The sequence below is a fragment of the Pleurodeles waltl genome, chromosome 8 (genome assembly GCF_031143425.1).
Source record: "Pleurodeles waltl isolate 20211129_DDA chromosome 8, aPleWal1.hap1.20221129, whole genome shotgun sequence".
Taxonomy (NCBI): Eukaryota; Metazoa; Chordata; class Amphibia; order Caudata; family Salamandridae; genus Pleurodeles; species Pleurodeles waltl.
In genome coordinates this window covers 749,163,802-749,185,049 of record NC_090447.1, presented here as the reverse complement: position 1 = coordinate 749,185,049, position 21,248 = coordinate 749,163,802, and the positions used below count along the sequence as shown (strand labels likewise).

Sequence of the window (21,248 nt, the reverse complement as noted above, 5' to 3'; positions counted from 1 at the left end):
GCTGTTGAGCCCTTCTATGAGCATTGGAGATGGCTGCATCTCTCATTAGTTGTCCTCTAATAGTTGCTTTCGCCGCAGCAAAGAGAAGTTGCAGTGAGGTTACTGAGCCCCTGTTATCATTCAGGTATGTGGCAATATGAGTCTTGAGTTGTTCCTTCCCTTTCGGGGATCGGTACCTAGGGTTAGGGAGGCGCCAGGGTTTGCGGCCGGGTGTAATCATCCTGAGTTCCAGGGTTATTAATACCGGGGAATGGTCTGATAGTGCGGCCACCAGTATTTCTACTGACTTAATCTATTGTATCATTCTATGATTAAGTAAGAAATAGTCTAGCCGTGATTGAGTCCCATGGACCGAAGAGACAAAGGTATATTCCCCATTGGAGGGGTGAGAGAGGCGCCAGCAGTCTATTAGGCCATGATCTGAGAGGATGTCTTTTAGTACGGCTCTATCTGCGTTGTTGCCCGTGTCAAGACCACTTGATCGGTCTAGGATAGCATCTTGGACTATGTTCAAATCCCCCCCAAGAATAAATTGTGAGGCACCTATCTGTGTTAGAAGGCGATTAATAGAGAGGACAAAGGAGCGCTTAGAGCCGTTGGGGGCATATATTGAACCTACACATATTGTGGAGGATCCTACCACTAGCTTGACTAGTACGTAGCATCCCTCTGGGTCATGCCATGTTTTAGTTAATCGGAATTGCAGTGAGTGACGCAGAAGTATTGCCACTCCACATCTCCTTCCTGTTCCCTGTGTACCTTCCAGTATAGGTGGTGTTCCTCTGTATTGTGCTTTTCCCACCCAGTCCCTGCTCAGCTTCTCTGATTCCGTCAAGGAGAGATGTGTTTCCTGTAGCAGGGCAATGTCGGCATGTTTGGAGCGGAGATAGGACAGTATCTTTTGTCATTTAATATAGTGGGTCATGCCGTGCACATTCCGGGATAGGACTGTGAGTGGGGTCGTCGCTCCTAGGGATGCCGGGTGTGTCATGGTTTATGGTGTATTGGATGTGTTAAGGTCCATGAGATAGGTCCAAGAAGTGGGTGATGGTAAGCCTGAGAAGCAAGCAATAAAGGTTTCTTGTTTATTTGGGCCTTGGAAGGGGGTTGGAGAGGGGAGGTGGTGTATAAGTAATACTGAGAAGGATCCCCTCGGCCACAATACCAAAAATATTAAAGAAAAGGAGAGGAGGAGGATGGAAGGAGGTAGAGTGAGGTGTTTAGAGAAATGAACTGTGATTACTACGTGGGTGTGAGCGAGTATAGGGGTAAGAAGAGGGCGGGACTAGGAACCTCACTAAAACGAGGGAGTAAATAATAATAATAATGAGAGGATAAATAGAGAAAATAGGGAATGGATATTGGTCGAGGTGAGAGAACACTCACTACTCCTTAAAGCCTTCTAATCTGCGGGTCTAACCTGTAAGGCCCGCACGCCGGTAAGTTATTATATCAATGGGACGTAGTGAGGGAATACATGTTTTGTTCATCGTTTCGTGAGACCTCCTGGGGGGCCCCCCAGTTGTGTGAGCGTGTAGGTGGGTGCATAAAAGGCTGCGGGTTCCGGGTATGGACCCGGAATAGACATTGGGGTCTAAAGGTGGGAAGGGGGAAAGGAAGGGGCCCGAGGCGGCGAGTCATGGGACATCTTATAATACGTATTCTATGCTTGCTAATTGTTAAGTTATTGTAGAATGTAGAAATTTGTGGTATATTATGATCTATTGTGCTGCGTTCTGTATGATCGCCTGCAATTACGTCCCGCGGGGCAGTCCCGGAGCCGCCGCAAACAGGGGTTTTGTTAATCTTATTACGGCCTTCAGGGTGGTTATTATGTGCGTGAGAATTTGCTGTGATGTTCGACAGATGTGCCTTCCATGGTTCGCCTTCAATAGAGTTAGGGGTGCAATGCTATCTGTTAAAATCGTCTGTAGGCTCTCCTAGTGGGTGGGGGTGTTGGGGCTCTCCTGGAGGGTGCTATCAGCACTGATTCACTTGTTCTGCTTGGGCTAAGGGTACTGAGTGTTCTGCCCGACCTCTCTTGGAATGGGGAGGGGGCCGGAGGAAGAGACAGTGGCCGTCAGCAGTGTGACCTCCCCTGTTAGTTGCCTGTCCAGTAAATGTATAGTGTTCGAGACGATACAGTGTGGGGGGCGCAATGTGTATCTTCACGTTTGTGTGTGCCCGTCTTGGGGGGGGGGGAGCATACAGATGATTTGATTATGACTATGTTAAGGACCCCCCGTCAATGAGGTTGGGGGTGATGTTGTGTGTTACCCAGTGAGTATGTTTCTATCTATTACTTGTTTTTGTTCTTATGAGAAATCCTCTCTCTGCCCTCCCCCGTCCTCTCCCCTCCTCCCCCATCCCTACATCGGGGTCCGTATGGACCCGTCTGCTGTGGTGGGGCTGGCAATCAGTGGGTGTGTCATGCCCTATACGTTATATTGCATTAGACAGCATTTAGTGGGTGTGTTTTTGACAGGCCCCCTCCCCCTTCTGGGCAAGCAGCAGATTGAGTGGGTGAGCATGTCACTTAGCTGTCCCAAGGTAGAGGATAGCTGGTCAAGGAGCAGGTTTGGATCCCCGATTCGTCTGCTCTACTGTGGTATTAGTGTTCAACATGATGGTCTTCTGATGATGGTTTCAAGGGGGAACAGGATTTGTCTCTGCCAGCATCTTGGGTGTGATCAATCACCGCTTGAAGGATATGTTCCCTGGCGTCTTGTGTCTTTGGGGGTCGGTCATACATTTGACCTCTTTTTTGTGAGGAGGGACGCTGAGGCTGAGGCCATGGAGATTGCGGGCTAAGAGCAGTCTCTGCATGTGGCGATGTAGATTTCAGATGTCCGGGGGTGGTATCCAAATATTGTGAGGTCAAGCTGTTCAAGTAATCGCTGAGTTCCTCGGGGTCAGTGAAGTCTCTGGATATGCTGTGGTGTGTGATCGACATACGTGCTGGTTCAAAAAGACCGTACTTGATGTCCCGGGATCTTAGTTGTGGGCGGAGAGCAAGAAATGCCCTTCTTCTATCATTCGTTAACCTCGAGAAGTCTGCCGCCACTCTGATTTCATGTCCATCCAGTGATATCGGTCTTCGTGTTTTGGCTGTGGAGATGACCTGGCGGGCTTGTCCATGGTGCAGGAAACATGCAATGATAGGGCGCGGTTTATTTGTAGAAGCTTTGTGTGGGGGACCAATTCTGTGCACCCTCTGGAATTCTGGAGGTGGCAAAAGCTCTATGCCGAAGTGGTTGGTCAGAAGCAAGCTAAGGAAGGTTTTGATATCGGATCCTTCTTTTTGTTCCGGGATACCGAAAAAAGCGTACATTGTCTCAACGGCTTCGGTCCTCTAGGTCAGTGAGTTTCGTTCTGAGTGACCATAGTTCCTCTTCCTGATCAGAGATTGCCTCTACATGGTCTTCCACTGCCGATAGACGTTGGTCTAGGTTGGTTACTGTTTCTCTGAAGCCTGCTATGTCAGCGCGGATTGAGGAAGAGGCCAGAGTAAGATCTGTCATTTTTAGGTCCATTACCTCCAAGCGCCGTCCAAACGAGGCAATCTCTTGCAGTATATGATCTGCAGCTTCTAGCGAGGGTTGGTCTACCGGGGGTGATGCGTGTCCCTGTGGTGCCGTTTGTGCCGCCATGGTTTTGGGTTGAGCAATGGCTTCCGAGAATAACAATTGGCGAGAATGTTTACTTACGGTTTTGTCGTTGGGCATTGCTCTCATTGAGTGGAGGTCAGATAGGAGATACTTTTTTAAAAAGAAAGCACTCGTGAATTTGTATGAGTCTGTTCAGACCTACGGGTGGATTCTTCGTCTGCTGAGGATGGATTAGTCTTTGGGTTATAGGGTCCGTGGGTAAGGTTCCCCCTCGGTTCTTTATCCTGCTGTGACCCACGAGGCTTCAGAGCGTGGTCTGTATAAGACAACCTAGAATACGCTCAGTTTCCGAGAGTAGTGGGGGGAGGTATGTTCATTGCTAGAGGGCTAAAGAGGGATCAGCAAATTTGGGTAAGTTGCAGCATGCACCAGAAGGGGACATCTCGCCTATGCTTTGTTTTGGATGAGTTCCCTGTATCATTGCCCAGTACAATGGTCTCTTTAGGGGCAATTGAGCCAGGAGCCGGGTTGATTAGCGAAGCGTATGCTGCAAGGGGCCCTGCTCCCCTCTTGCCTCGTTCTGTTCTCCTCCCTTCTTCCTATTCCGACCTTCCTCTCTCCTTTTTTCTTCTTTGCCGTTTCTCATGTGTTTATCCTTTGTTCCTCTCTTCCTCCCTCCATTTCTCTCTGTTGTCCTTTTGCTGTCCCCCCCTTTTGTTCCTTACCCTTCTCCCCCGCTCTCCCTCTGGGTGTCACTGAGAGTCTTTTTCTTGGCCTCTTCTACCATATGTTAGATCAAGGAATCGGGGGGAGGGGGTGTGCCCCTTGTTTGCTGCTAGGGGGTCTTCTTGTTGTTGTATTACTGCTTGGAGAATCTCACCTATTTGGCTCTCCGCTTCAGCGTGTTGTTACCAGTCCCCAGCAGGCACGATTCAGTCTCCCCCCGCAGGTTTCAGAGGCTACTTCAAGTTTTGCCGCCTCGCCGCTTCTCAGGTTTGTTGTTTTTGTTTGTTTTCAGGGGGTTCCGTAGCCCTCATGATACAGCGCTTCCTTGCCGTTGCGCCGTCCTGACGCCGTAGCGTCTCATTGTTTCCGGGGTCCGCCCCCCCTTCCTCTATCCGAGGGGGCAGTGCATGGTTTCAGCACCTGGGGAGCCGAGGTGGTAGAGGGTCGATCCGGGCACCCCGCTGTGGCCCCTCCGCTTTCCCGGCGTGCTCCCGATTCCGCGCGGCACCGTACCTTAGTCCGCGGCTCCGCGTTGGTCTGGAGGCCGCATCCACTCCAGCACCTCCGGTCACACCCGCTGTCGCTCGTGTCCCGCAAATCCGCCACCCCGCAGGCCCGTCCTCTCCACCATCTGGGGGGCCACGCTGAAGGTCAGAAATGTAGGGGAAGACCCTCCGTTTATCAGCATGGCCTGCCCGGCGCGCGGAGCTCTCCTCTCAGGCGGCCATTTCCTTCGACGGCCAGACCACGCCCCCAAGATGCAGACGTTTAAAAATGCGGCTGCACGCTTTCTTTTGGGGAGTGAAAAATATGTTCCTATTTCCCATCATCTCAGGCTTCTTCATTGTTTAACAGTCAATAAAAGAGGCATTTCTTAAGTGCTTTGCTTCTTTTTCAAGACCACGACTGATACAGGGCCTAAGTACATTGATGATCTATTTTCTAGCGATGCATGTATGTGGGAGCTGAGATCATGTTTAGCTAAATTGATAAAGTCCCTGCAAATTATTAGGACCAAACTTGGAAGGCACTCTTTCAGCTTCTTACGTGTGGGCAGTGGAATTTTCCCACATTCTCACATAGGACCTCCTCCTCTTGCTTGGTTTCCATGAAACATCTTAAAGCCTATTTTTTGCTGTCTAACTATACTATTCAGTTGCATTTTTTCCTTTACAGTTCAGCGCTAGAAACTTCAGTCTTGGGAACCTGTGCTGTTTAGAAAAAAAATCATACAATCATTACAAAGTGGGAGAGGCAGAATTTAAGCAGAAGTATAGAGAGGGGAGTTAAGAGTTGAGAGTAGGTGTCATGTGAGGGGCTAGCAGGCTCTAGGAGTCAAACAGGAATGCAGGGAAAGGGGATATTCAATCAGGAGTGTGAGGTGGACAGGAGAACAAGCTGAAATGACTGGAGGGCAAAATGGGAAAGGGCCAGGGGGCATCAGCAGTCATAAAGTGATCTGGGGAGGTGGAGTCAGGTACAATGGAGACAATTGCAGAAGGTTCCACTTCCCTTGTATTAAGCTGTTAGATCTATTGTGCATGTGTTTGCATGGTCATATGTGGGTGGCCATTTTAGGATGGCCAAAAAGCATTTCGGGCAGCAGATGTCAGAATCAGCAATGAAATGATGGGTGGATGGTGGCAAAGGGGGAGGGGTGAAAGAGAGTGGAATGGGAAGGAGTGGGAGAAGGGGAAAAGAGAAGAAGACAATGAGTACTGCACATGCACTGCAAACAAGGTTTAATGTAAGCAATAGGGTGATACATCAACCAATCTAAATACTGACTTTAAGACTGAAATGTTCATGGGTGGAAAAACACAAGAATGAGGGGGAAAGCCGTGAAATCAGAAGTAGGGAAGGGAGATAGGCAACAGATCCATCCACCATGAGAGGGAGTCCTCATAGTATGGACAAGGAAAAAATGATTTTCCTTTAGAAAAACCCTCACCCCCCAGGGTTTCCCTTTTGTGGCATGCTTCATCGTTGGGTTACTCCCCTTCCGCTATGGAAAGGGGCATGTGGCGTCCTACAGAATATGTGGGAGCACTGATGTTGTCATGTCAGTGTGATTCAGGTAAGGTATAGGAGTGATGAGGTCTTGGAAAAGTTAAGAATACCTGCCTCCTAGCGGTTCCAATAAGTTAATAGATCTCCTAGTGACGGTATGATTAAAAAAGGGGGTTATATGTTGTAGGGAATGCAATGTACCTGTCTTTCTGGTCTACATGTTTCAGAGCCTTACCCCTATGCTCCTCTTCAGGACCAAGGATAAATCTCTGGTTCCACTCCTTCAATAAACATCAATTGTGTGAGCACGTATTTTGCATGCTAAAGGGTAAAGTACATTACACTTATCTTATGTGGTGTTATCAAAGTGATACCTGTAGAGACATAAAGGGAAATAATTATCATAGCCCTGTAAAATAATGGGATGCAATACATATTTTAATGTTTGTGGGTGTGGTGCCAAAGCGGAGCAAATATCATCCCAAATGTGAAGAACACTTGTGGTTCTCTATGGTCGAGTGACGGATGCTGATAACTCTTAATAATTGGACATTACAAGACAAACTATACATAGAACACATAAAGCACATCTCATTCCAGCAGGTCTAGGTTTGCTGATAGGCCCAGGAGGAGAAGAGCATCCACTGGTTGCAAAGGGAAAGCTGGACCTTATTGTTTGGAAAATTTCAGGAGCTCAACAGGACTCTCAGGTCCTTAGCTAAAGGCTAGAGACTTACTGGATGAATCATGGGCACCAGGAACTAGGACAAGATATAAGGGAGTTTGGTATAGATGGTGTAGTGTGTGCATGGAAAGGAGTCTGGATCCTGTGGAGGCTCCTATAACTGATTTAGCAAACTACTTAGCGGAACTTTTTCAGTCAGGTTTATCCTACAGTACAACTAATTGTCATAGATCGGGTTTTCAGCTGGGCACACCATATTAGGCGACAGCATGATTGGGAATAACCCTCTAATTTGCAAAATGATGAAAGATATCCGAATCAAAAGACCTCCCAGATCTTGTTACACTTCACTTTAGGATGTTAATGTAGTCTTTGAACTCTTTGACTCATGACCAAATAATTGTGATCTTTCCTGAAGATAGATATCACAACAATTGGTGATGCTTCTCTGCTTGATTTCATCTAGAAGGGTTTCGGATATAAACGTTTTGGAACTTTGTAACTGGTTTTATTCTTTAGATTGTGTACATTTTGACATATGGAAAAGAACAAAGAATATGTCTAATCATAGTTTCAACCCCTTATTTAGAGATTGCCCAAAAGTATGCATGGTAAGTTGTGTGAAAGTATATGAACAAAAGATGTTAGAATTTAGACATCATGGTGAAGAACAACTTTTGATACCCTATGTTAAACCACATAAAGAAGTATCTACCACCACTATATTCAGATGGATTAGAGCAATAATGAATGAAGCAGGCGTAGACCTGTCACATTTTGGTGCCCATTCAGCAAGGGGTGCTATGGCCTGTAAAGAATTCTGGGCTGGTGGTACTCTTTACGAGATTTTAAAAGTAGTGGACTGGTCAAATGCTAATACCTTGGCCAGTGTTGATCTAAAACCAGTTAAGCATGTAAGTAGCTAAATTGTTGATAGCTTTAAACATAAATAACCGTAGCCTCCGGTCTTGTAATGAAATTGGGATTCTCCAATTAACATGACGAGAGAATCTTGATTTAATCAAAGACAATGGAGGCTATCGTTATCACACCCACCTCACCCTGTTTATGTTATATCATGTATCAGGTGGGATGTAGTAGTGATATTAAAATATATATATATATATATATATATATATATATATATATATATATTTGGTTTTGGAGAGTGAGATTTTATCTGAAAACATTTCTCAAACTTTATTTGTCTTTGTAGGAAACATCTAATTGGAGACAAATACAATTTCAAGTTCCATATTGTATCACAAACAATTTTATTCCTATGTCGCAGCCTAAAAGACAAAGATGGCTGTTCCTATGGTAAGATATGTTAGAGCAAGATTCCAATATGGAATATGTTCACTTGATGATGTATGCTTATTCCTTAAAGGGCTGCATGTTGGGGCAGCAATAAAGGACTTATGTATAATGATAGCCTCCGTTGTCTTTGATGAAATCAAGATTCTCTCATCATGATAATTGGAGAATCTCCCTTTCTGTCCAACACTCAACATTCACCTTTAGGTGCTAATATCTAATTTACATTAACATCTGGGGTTAAAACTATCAGAATAGTATCAAGGCACTTAACAATTACAAATTGGATCTGGAGATTAACAAATGAACTGGCTTATAGATGTTAGCATCCTTCCTCAAGATTGAGTTGAGCATTTGTCGGCCAGTTATTGCAGTAGTAAGGAAGCGGGCAGTACCTTATTAAGGGTTTCCTTTAACGGCAACCCTGAAAAACGGTCTCTAGAGCCGCCAATTTATGGGGAGGTGACTTCTGCCCTGACCAGTCAAGGAGAAACAAGGCCAATGGCCCAGAGGGGGTCCCTGTTGATATTTTCTTGGAAAATCAGGAACTTTGGGCCCCATTAAAAGTAAATGTTATGAGATCTGTGGCTAAAGTCGGTCCCCCTAAAATGTGGCGCAGTGCAAATATTATACCCATTTTTAAAAAGGGCAATAGTCTGATGCATTGGGCATCAAGAGCAGCGTTAGGCACGGCTGCGTTTTCGCCCCTTTCTTATTTTGTATTTGTATAAATGAATTTGAAAAGCATCTTCTTGCAGTGGAGGCAGATCCACCAAGTGTTGGTCACAGGAAACTTCCTGCTCTGCTGAATGTGGATCACTGTATTAATATCTATAATGGTTGTAAGCCTACAAGAACTGTTAGATGGTTTCCTTTTGTTCATGAATGGTTTGGGCTTAAAAACATAGGTTCTTTTTGTTCATGAATGGTTTGGGTTTAAAAACAAATATTTCTAAATCACTTGTGATGGGTATTGGGCCCTTCTCTAAAGCACCTAAACCAGAGTTTTTGGATGGGGGAAAAATATCAAAAGTAAGCACCTTTACGTATTTAGACATCCCGTTTGGCTGTAATAATTTGTGATCCCATCTAAATAGGTGTAAAAGGCTTAACGTTGAGGAAGCTACCACAGCTCTTTTTACATTTGCCCAGAGATTGGTCAGAAAACCACTGGGCGCAATGTTGAATAATTACTGTGCAAAATGTCTGTCATTGGCTACATTTGGTGCAGGGGTCTGAGGTTATTGTGACATTAACATCTTGCAAGTGGCTGAAAATAATTTTTTAAGGAAGCTTCTCTCAGTACCAAATAGCTTCCTAATTACAATCTGCCACTCTGAACTGGGGCTGGTTCGGCTTGAGGGTCATGTTAAAATAGCGCCCCTGTTGGTATGGATAGCAATCTGGGTTAAGGAGGAAACTCTGCTGAACCCATCTATAATTAACAAAGCCATGTCTTCTGACTTGGCCTCCAAATTTAAATGGTTGAGCTATGTGAAGGAGCAGCTCTCCCTATTAGGGAGGGAGGATTGTTATCACAATCCTCTCTTACTGAGCAACATCTCAAAATAACAACTTAGAGATGACTTCTTTGCCCTGAGAGAACAATCTAGGTGCATAATTGAAAGAGGGAAATAGAATGTGGCAACCTATCTCCCCTTGGTCACTACACACACTATGGAGCCATATCTCTTGTTTCCATTGTCCCATAACCAGTGCTTTTACTGAACTAGGTTTAGATTTGGAATTGCATACTTTTTGGTAGCTTATCCCAGCCGTGCTTTTCACGATTCTTGCCTAGAGCCTTGTCCATGTGACTCAATGACAGCTCCATCTTTGTTACATTTCATGCTTTTTTGTAAACTCTATGCCATCCAGAGGAAATGCTTCCTATTGCTTTTGCTGAAGTTTTCAAATATTCAGCAATGTAGACCAACCCTATTTCATCTGCAGCTCTTACATACAGAGTACACTTGTTTGATGGTTTACAAGTATATTTCTGTATCGGTCTGCCTCAGGTGAGGAGCAGGGAAATAGGGTGGTTCTGGGGTTATGATTTTGTATTTTTATCCTGCTACTATACATGTTTATGGAAACCTTTATCTACATGATGACAATGAAGAATTACCCTAGTTAGTCTTATCAGTATTTGCTCTTAAGAAATTACATTTTGCACAGTTTTATTTGCTCTAGAAAACTCTGCAGGCAGTAGTTATTCATTGCAATATATCTAGTACCAACTACCTATGGACAGTGAGTCGGGTGAGGAAACCGCTCTTTTCTCCTTTTTTTCCTCTGCTGTTCTTTTTTCTAATGATTATTACTGTGCTGTTTGTATTAGACTATCATATTGCAATTCTGTTTTTTACGGTTCTTTTTTTTTTTTCATTTTGGAGCAGATTTAAACTTTTTGACGCAAACCTGCATTAGCGCAGGTTTGCGGCAAAAAGTATAGCGCCATTCCATGATGCCGGCTCAGTGCCATACTTATGGAATGGGGCTAGCCAGCGCTAAGTCCCTATTAGCATCCTTGTAAAGGACGCTTACAGGGCCAGAGAGGCGTAGGTGGAACCAGGGCTTGTGCACCAAATTATGGTGCTACACTGTTTAGAGGCAAGAAAATTGCCTCTAGGCAGTGTAGCAACGTTTTCTGGCGCACAAGCCCGATGGACATGGCTCCTGCCTTAGTAAAGACAGGAGCCATGCCCACCACCCTAATGACCATGCCCAGGGGACAAATGTGCCCTGGGCATGGCCATTGGGGCCAGCGCCGTGGAGGGGGCCCCAAGTTAGGGCCCCAAGCGGTGTTTGGCAAAAAAAAAATACTCACCCGGACTTACCTTGGATGGGTCCCCCATCCTTAGGTGTGGGTAGGGGTGGGTGGGGATGTCCCAGGGGAGAGGGAAGGGCACCTGTGGGTAATCTGCCTACAGGTCCTCTTACGCCTGCCCAGACCCAGGCGTTAAATAATGGCGCTAAGCAAGCTTAGCGCCATTATTTTAGGCCCCCATCCCCCGTGCTGGACTTTAGCGCAGGAGTATAAATATGGCGCAAAGGCCATATTGTCCTTTTCTGGACGTGAACGCCCACCTTGCCTCTCATTGACGCAAGGTAGGTTTTCCCCTCCAGAAAACGATGTAAACTCCATCACTTTGTCGCTAGACGTGTCTAGCGCCAAAGTATAAATATGGAGTTAGGTTTGCACTGAATTAGCGTAAAAAAAAAAAAAAAAACGCTAATTCAACACAAACCAAGTATAAATAAGGGCCTTTGTTTTTAACATATGTATCGGCGTCTGATTTTTAATGTGTATGATATTGTATTATGTATTGTATGCTTTTCAGATTTTTTATTCAAAAATAGAATAAAGCTTAATTTGATTGATTGAACTGTCTTACCTACCAAGTTGATGATTCAGAGAAAACTGAGAATCATCACTGTTGACAATGCAGAGAGCAGTCGCTAGCTGCCATGCATTAGTTCTTGATGACTGTATATTACAGTGATTTCCACTGCTGCTTTGGCTCTTCTGCAAATGCATCCAGCAGCAGTCTTTGAATATGGGATAGGAATGACTGGTGAGAAGAACAGGTTCGCCAAACCACACATATTTTCAAGGTTTCTGTAGAGCAGCCCCCCTCCTGTTTAATAAATTATTAGATCTTCTGTAACGCAGTAATAGTTTCCACAACACTCCACATTTCCAGAATGATGTCCAAGCCCCTTCTGGAATTTGCAACAGTCAAGATTCAACTTCGATTATAATCTGTTTATTCAAATACTTTTAACTCAACAAAACTCTATGAACTGTTCTAACAGATGCTGGAAGTCGGTAACAGATATCCTAAGCAAGTTTTATTTTACCGTTTAAATGTCGTGCCCCCGTCCTGTGAAAAACGTTCTTCAGGGCTCCTAGACTGACAACATATTTTTTCAAAATTATTCTATAAAATTAGCAGCTCAGTATATATTTAGCAATTCAAACATTGCCCTTGTCCCTTTTAAAAATGCCATCAACTACAATTGTCAGTGCTAATGAGCGTCTTGTATTCCTGAAGTGTAAACACATCCACAGTATAAATCTTTATCAGAACAAAGAGGGGTACTTAGTGATACTGACTTTCAGTCGGAATATGAGTAACAAAAGAAGATAGGGGTGGCTCATCACAGTGACTCATTTCCTCTCTGTATTTTCCACTAGAACAAAGCACTGTTTTCATAATGATGCTCCTCTAGGCGAGTGGGCAGAGCCCCAGAAGATACATTTAGCCCTGACCCCTTGCTCTTCCTGCACTTCCAGTTTGAAGACCTCTGTCCTAAGCATTACAACAATAGACTGAATGGATAAATTGCCCAAAACTAAGGTATTTTTTTTTGTCTGTGCTAATATGCACCAAGTTTTCACTTAGCAATATATACCTAATCCAGTCAGTTTAATCAGCTATTAGTACATTAATAAAAACATTTCAGATGCCAATTTCCTGCACAAATTCAAAGTGAAGAAACAAATCTCTTCAAATTCTATGTCAGGACCGGAGGCGAGGATTATGCATATCTTTCTCCACTTTATTTAATAGCAGCCGAACATTAAACAATAAACTACTACTCCCATGACAGCTTGGGGAAATGGAGTACATTAACAACCAATAAAAACATGTATTTGGAGCCAATCAGAAACAGGCAGTCCTTAACATAGTTCATTGTTTGTGTCTCCTCCCCTTTCTTCGCTCCTCGCAGCTGAGATAAGTGGACCTTTTCTTCTACTAAAATTTGTTTTTCAATTATCTGTTGTTTAATCTTCTTTATTGCCTTTGTGTGAAGGAGATTGATTTATTTCATCGCGGGAGCATTCTCACTCCTTTGTGAGAGTATTTTACTGGTGCACTTCAGCGAGGTTCTGACGACCTCCAGATGGCGCTCATTTAGAATTCTCATTTGACAACAGATACGCTGAGGAAGACGAGTCTTTGTTTTACCTCATATCACGAAGCTCCGCACCTCCTCTCAGCGCGTTCTGTCCTAATTGCCTGGAGAGAGACGTGCTTATTGAAATAAGGGTCAGTACTTAGATATTGAATTCTGGATGCCCCGTTTTGTGCTTAGGGGTCTGTATTGTTTATTTTGACATCCTTTTGGGTCTGTATTTTGCCTTATTGGCCTTTTGTGAGACACACTCCCAGGCAAAGAACCTGGCTCTAGCCTTTTGATATTCTGAGTTTATTCACACTCTTAAAGATTTATGCTGACACCCAGCCTCTGGATTATTTATATCTACCCAATTTAATTTAACGTAATTTACTTACATTAACCCTCTTACATACCATCATAGATCCTAATGATGATGATGAGTTTTTTTACGCTGTTGATGCGTCTATCTACAGGGCAGTTTCGAAGCAAATAGTCCTCTTGAGGACAGGCTATCTCAACAAATAGCACGTGAGCGCGCACAATACACAGCCTCTAATATCATTCCTTCAGCCCCTCCTGCCTCTAACGATCCCTTTGCGGACGAGACTCCAGCTAAGCGTCCTCGTGAAATAGGTGTTGATAGAGATGTTTTTGATTGTGTCAAAAATTCCCTAATTTCCCTCTCTGACCGTTCCCTTTCCTTAGATTCTTCAAGGCCTCTCTCCCACTCCCTGCAACACAAAGATTCTTCTGGGGATCAGGATGACGATGCCAGTCTGTCCAGACCGTGGCTTCCTTCCTATCCTCAGGCTGCTCTTAATGTTCCCTCTTCTTCAATTTCGGATATGTTAGACCCAGATGAAATTGTCTACACTAGGTCTTCCGAATGGGCCTCGTCCGAGAAAGTAGCAATTTATGTGGCAGGGCGCATTCGGAAACCGCTAGAGAAAGAATCTCGTAACTGTCTCAGAGCTGAATGACCCCGCCCTTCCTTGGCAGACAAAGTCGCCATAACTCCTGAGTTGGACCCCAGGATGTCCACTTTCTTGCACAAATTTATAAAAGATCCTAAAAAAAGAATTGATAGATCTTGGAGGGCATGTCAAGATAAACTTCTGGATGTCCTACGCCCTTTAACAAAAATCCTTGATATGGCTGAAGATGCTAAGTCTTCTGGTGCATTAATTTCTCCTGACGTCCTCTCTGGATGGGCACACCATGCTATTATTGTTTTGGGGAACGCAAACTGTGCTCTCTCTACCGAACGTCATCATTCACTGTTAATTAAAGTGGATCCTAAGCTAGGAGATCTGGCTGATTCTGAAGCGGGTGCTGTGGCTCAAGGAGGCTTATTAGGAGAACCCTTCATAAAGGAATTAGGGAAGTTCGTAAACACGTCCACTCGCTTGGATAAGGCACTGTGTTCTATGTAGAGAGTGTTTCCCTCCCGAATTTTCACAGAGCCAGTCGAGGCAGGGGCCGCTCGGTCGTCTGCACACAATCACTCACCTCTTTCAGAGGACAAGGCTCCAGGCAAGGACAATTTCAAGACCAGAACCGTTTTGCCAATTTCGACCCAACTAGAGGCAGACGCTTCAGGCATCGAGGTGGTAGAGGATCTGCAACAGTATTCTCTTCTGCTAAGTGTTATCCCTTCTTCCTTCTAAGAGTATGGGGGTGTTTGGCGAATTTTACCCAGGCATGGAGAGAAATAATGAAAGATGCATGGGATTTGCACACAATAAAAAGATTCCAGACAAAATTTGTGGGGGCTCCCAGGCAGGTCTCACACCCGAATACTCTTGTGTTTTCCTCACAAGACACCATTTTGGTGAACGCGGAGGTAGCAGCATTGCTGGACAAAGGGGCTATTTGCCCAGCGGTACCGCATCCTCTGGGGTTCATAAGCAAGTTCCCGGTGGACAAAGCCGATGGCGGTCGGCGACCTGTGATCAATCTGAAGGAATTCAACGAATGGCTATATCCTCATTTCAAAATGGAAGGGATTCACCTTCTTCAAGATGTACTGCGTCCTCTAGATTGGTGGGGTTGTCTCGGCTTAAAAGACGCTTATCTCACTATACCTATCTTCCCACCACACAGGTGTTTTCTTCAATTGGTTTGAAGATATCAAACATTCAAGTTCACTACCCTTCCATTCAGTCTATCCTCAGCTCCTTGGTGCTTCACATAGGTCCTCAAACCTGTTGTGGAACATCTCAGAGCGCAAGGGATACAATTAATCATCTACCTCAATGACATGTTACTTTTAGCCCAATGTCCCAGACAACTCTCTGCCCAACTACAGGTCACAATCAACTTGCTACAAGATCTAGGTTTTGTCATAAACAAGTCCAAATCTCTCTTAACCCCTTCTCAAAGAACAGTCTTTCTAGGTTTCACCATAGATTCGGTTTCGGTTACACTAAGCCTTCCATCTCGCAAAATGATGAAAATTTGTCACAAATTACGTCACACTTTAGTCAAGCCAAAGGTTTCCCTTCGACAAATTGCCTGCTTGGTAGGACTCCTCTCCTCTTCCATTCAGGCAATTTTTCCTGGTCCTCTACATTATCGAGCTCTTCAACATCTCAAGGCAGCTCATCTTCGCAAGGGACTAATGTACTCTCAAAATATACTTCTCTCGCAAGAAGCTGTAGAGGAAATTCATTGATGGCTTTCGCATATGGAAGCCTGGAACAGCAGAGCAATCTTTGGTTCCGCTCCAGATTTTATAATTGAATCAGATGGCAGCAGGTCAGGTTGGGGTGCTCGATGTGGAGATTTCTCCACCAGGGGAATATAGTCCCCGGAGGAACAAAAGCTACATACAAATTGTCTCGAGATTTTACCTGGTTCATTTGCACTCAAGTGCTGGACCAAAGATTCAATCCAATCGTGTGTTCTCCTAAAGATGGACAATATATTTGCAATCCGCTATATCAATCATCTAGGGGGAACACGGTCCAAGGCACTCTCCAATCTGGCGACCAGTTTTTGGCAATACTGCCTGGATCACCAAATTTCGGTCACAGCACAATACTTTCCGGGCAATCAGATTGCGGATTTTCATTCCAGACACCTCAGGGACTCCAGTATGTGGAAACTCCATTCAGATGTGTTCTCTCATTTTTTGCACCTTTGGGGTCCGTTTACGGTGTATCTTTCTGCATCCAGAGTAGATCACTAACTACCCAGATTTTTCAGTTGGAGACCAGATCCGTTGGTAGCTTCCACGGATGCTTTTCTTCAGGATTGGAGTCAAGAGAAAGCTTACGCTTTTCCTTCCTTTGCAATGATTACTCGAACGTCTGCCCAGGTACGTCGTCAATCAGCAACCATAGTATTGATCACCCCAATTTGGAAGTCACATGTTTGGTTTCCATTTCTTCAGGAACTTTCTTGGGATTCTCCAATCCGACTCCCCCTGTTTCCTTCGTTTCTTCTCAGTCCGAATGTAAACGCCTCATCCGATGGTTCTGGAAGGCTCCCTATCTTTGATGGCGTGACTAATTTTCGGGGACCATGGTCGGTCACAGGCCTTTCTCAACAAGCTAAAGAGTTACTATCCAAAGCATGGGCTCCCAGTACCTGTAAACGTTATAGATCAGCATGGGGTAGATGGTCCTGTTGGTGTTTGTGAAGGAATTTCAATCCTGTGGAAACAGATGTAGCCCATGTTCTTAATTTTCTTGCAGACCTCGCTTCAAGAGGCCTCGCATATCGTTCTATTAATTCATAGAGATCCGCTATTTTGGCTGGACATAATTTGGTAGAACATAAACTAGTGTGTCGTCTTCTCCGAGGCATAAGGCCCTCTTTATCTCCTGAACCCCGCTATTCATCCCTTTGGGATGTCAATCAAGTAAAGAACCTCTTTTTGTCTTGGCATGCTAAAAAATATCTTTCCAGGAAAGAACTTTCTGCTAAATTAGCCATGCTTCTTTGTTTGATATCTTGTAGAAGAGTTTCTGACGTCCGTGCTTTAGACATCTCAAACAGAACTTTTTCCCCTTTGGGAGTCTCCTTTATGGTAAGTAGACGAACAAAGACCAATACCAGAGTAATCTCTTATCCTGCTTTCCCAGACGCTCCAAAACTGTGTGTTGTGTGCTGCCTCAAACCATAAGAGGAGATGTCTTCAGAGATTCGCCCTCCGGGAGAACAAAAGCTCCTTATTGCATTGCGTAAGCTGCATAAAGCTGTTACCTTTCCTACCTTTCCTACCATTGCTCGGCTTACACAGCATTTAGCTTAGGTGCTTGTCTAGAAGGTGTCATGAATGCTGCAGACTGGTCTTCGGACTCTACTTTTAAGAGGTTTTATTTTAAACCAGTTTTAGATATCGCTCAGTTAGTTGAGGACAAGCTTTAAACTAGCATAATCCTTGCCTCCGGTCCTGACATAGAATGAAAAATTTCCTAGCTATCGTAACGGAAAGTTTCAATTCTATTAAGGACTCAGAGGCAAGAATTATCCCACCCTGATCACCTTATAAATATTGCAAATTTAAGGGATCCCTCCCCGTATTTAGTAAGTAATTTCTCGTTATGTTTCATTATTCATATGTTGAATAGTTTTGATTGATTTACTATATAGAACTGTTATTTTGATAGTTATTTCTATTGGATGTTCCTTTCAAATAAAAAAAAAAAATCCTGGTTCCTTTTTCAAATTGTATTCTTTCTTCTTAGGATCTGAAACAGAGAAGCAAGATACTTAACGATGATTCTCAGCCTGGCTTGCGCGATGAAAGAGGAGGAGGAGACACAAACAATAGACTATGTTATGGACCGCCTGTTCCTGATTGGCTCCAAATACATGTTTTTATTGGTTGTTAACATACTCCATTTCCCCAAGCTGTCATGGGAGTAGTAGTTTGTCGTTTAATGTTCAGCTGCTATTAAATAAAGTGGAGAAAGATCTGCATAATCCTCGCCTCCGAGTCCTTAATAGAATTGAAACTTTCTGTTACCAGAGCTAGGAAATATTTCCTTATCAATGTCTTTTTTCTTCTTCTTTGATCTCCCAGCTGAAGACAAAGCATACGTCCTTGGAAAAATCAATTTTGCTGATAGGTATAATCTTGAAAGAAAACGGTCATGATTCTACACTTAGGAAAATATGTATGGCACCATAAAGTGTCTTCATTTTTTTAGGGAATTTCCAAGATTTTAAACACCATTCAGTCATACGTCGCAGGTACTTATAGTTAGGACCTATTTTCCATTGGAAAAGTGCTTTTTGACTTGGCTATATCTTTGGCACTGTTTGACAAATCTTCATGAAAGTTTCCAAAAAAAGTATCCTATAGGGTCTTGTTGCACATGGAAGGTTTCAAAGTGATCTGTCAAAGGGGGGCAGACAAAAAGGGTGGGCAGGTGTCAAAGAAAGTGAGTTTCCCATGTTAATTTCCATAGGGTCTTTAGACACCTACAGCCTGAACCGCTGACCAGAAATGCACCGAATTCAACAAGAAGCTAGATCTTGGTGCGCAGTTGATGGATTTTGTGATGTGGTGTAAAACCGTTCCGTCGTTTTTCAGATATTAAAGGAAAAATAATTATAGTTGTCTAGGGATGCCGATCCTCTGCAGATCCAACAGTCTCAGTGCCTATATCTGATTGGCTGGCAACACTTCAACCAGGATGTTTTGGCAGCCATTTTGGACTCTGCTTTATCTTGGAACCCCTCCCAAAAAAAAAGAAAAGAAAAGGGGGCAGGGTAGGAATACCCTAATCCCCCTAGCCTTGGTCCTAGGGTCCCACTCAGCCAGGGCAAAGAAGTATTTAAAACATTTTTGGCAAAATCTATGGGTGGATCCGTGGATGTTGTTAATTTCTTTTTTTTTTGAGAAACGCATGGACTCTTGTGCATCTTTCAGATCAGTGTCTAGTCTCATTGTAATGCTTCCTGTTACAGAGAGCGTCCCTCTTGCGCATGCAATGGAACATCTGACGCAGCAGCACCTCCCGTGTTGTTGGGAGTGACTCAGTCAGGATTGGATTTACAGCATTCTGCCTGGGCTCTTCACTAGGAACACCAACTCCTATCAGTGCCCATAAGTGAAGACAACGCTACTCTTTCTCCTCACAGACAGTGACTTACACTGTATGCTGGGAAAGCCTAGAGGTGGGTAACCAAAAGATCTCAGGAGTTCAGCAATAATAAAAGCACAAACATAATGTGGTAACAATATGGGAAAATGTAAACTTTGTTTATCTCGTACTACAAAACCCAGAATTCCTTATTATATACAGGACGGACTGCTTCTTTGGAATAAACAATTGCTGGAAACAAGTTTACGGAATGCGCAAAATTTACACTGATTAAAAATATATATATCTATAATTCCTACTGGTTGTTGCCAGTAGGTAGTTATAGTTAGAACCAGGTTTCTATTTAAAAAAACATTTTTTGACTTGCCTATATCTGGAACCATTTGACAAATTTTCACAAAATGTTCCCAAAGAAGTGTTCCAGTGAAGCTTGTTGTACGTGGGACATTTCGGGGTGATCTGTCAAGCGAGGGCTAGGAAAAGGGTGGGGGTCGTAAAACATGTGTTTCCTATTATAATTCCCATAGGGATTTTAGACACAACTACAGCCCGAACCGCTGAACTTAATTACACCAAATTTGGAAGAAAGGTAGCTTTTTTTTGTGTAGGTCCGTCAAAAACTAAATATAGATATCTACAGATGTGAAGGGTTTGTGAATAACAACAAACTTGTACAGAGAAATGCAGAGCTCCGATTGACTGCTAACACTTCAACCAGGAAGTGTTGGCAGCCATCTCAGGACTCAGCTTGAGCTGAGTCCCACAAAACAAAGGGGCAGGATAGGGTCCCCCTGACCCCTTAGCTCTGGTGCTGGGCTTTCAGAGGGCCACAGTGCAAAAACATTTTTTTTAAATTTGTTGCTGTGAATTCGTGGGGGGGGGAGGGGATCTGCAAATTTGTGGCAAAAATGAAAGAAAAAAAACATGCGTGGGGTCCCGTGCTTGTTTTTAAGAAGCCCCCAGGTGGGAGAGGTCCTGGGGAATTTTGAAATAAAGGAGGGGGGTGCACAAGCCCCCCTCCTAGGGCAGTATGATGCCCCAGGGACCACCCCTTCCACGGGGCTTATTTATAACGCATACAGGGGGGCAGTGTGCCCCCCGCAGCCCCAGAGACAACCACCTTCCTGGGGTTTTCAACTAAATACAATGTGGGGAGCCGCGTGGCCCCTCACAGCCTCGAGGACCGCCATTTCCTGGGAACTCCAACCAAATATAATGCGGTGGGCCGCATGGCTCCCCGCAGCCACAGAGACCACCACCTCCCAGGGGCTGAACTAAAATGAAGGGGGTCCATTGCAGACCCCTGGCCCGGGGACCACAACCTCCTCAGAGCTAATTTACGTAGGAGGAGGGGGGCACACGACCCCCTCAAGGAGCTATAGATTGCCCAGGGGACCACCACCTCCCAGGGCCAGCTCTTGCTATGCCCCAGGGTGACCACCCATGGGACATAGCTGTTTGCTCTGACTTGGCTCCCACTAAGTCAGAGCAAACACTTCGCTTCTTGCAAGTGAGAGCTGTCAAACAGCTCTCACTTGCAGAAAGTGATGTTTCATCTTTTTACCTGCACGCACATGTGCATGCAGGGAAACAGATGAAAACATTGCTCACACAAGCAGGGAGCTGCTTTTTAAAGCAGTTCCCTGCTTGTACGAACAATCCCCTGCTTGTGAGAGCAATGCCAGCTCCCGTAGGATGCAGGGAGCCGGCTAGGACCACAGGGGCCTTGAGGCTTCACTAATGGTTCTGTTACTCTTTCTCTCTCTCTCTCTCTCTCTCTCTATCCCTCTATCTCTCTCGTTCTTCCATCCCATAACAGGATTCGAGAGAGAGAGGGAGAGAGAGATTGAGATTGTCATTGCAATGGTCTCTCCATAAAATGACTTCAAAGAGTCAGACTAGAAAGATGTTTGGTGGGAATGTTTGAATGCAGAG

General features: G+C 44.4%; 1 long non-coding RNA gene across 1 annotated transcript; it reads left to right on the top strand.

The window, feature by feature from the left end:
• Window positions 1-13,062: 13,062 nt before the first annotated feature.
• On the top strand, window positions 13,063-18,186 carry LOC138250276 (uncharacterized). Its single transcript, XR_011194922.1, has 2 exons — window positions 13,063-13,403; window positions 17,949-18,186. It is a non-coding gene; the product is annotated as an uncharacterized lncRNA (long non-coding RNA).
• The last annotated feature ends 3,062 nt before the right edge of the window (window positions 18,187-21,248 follow it).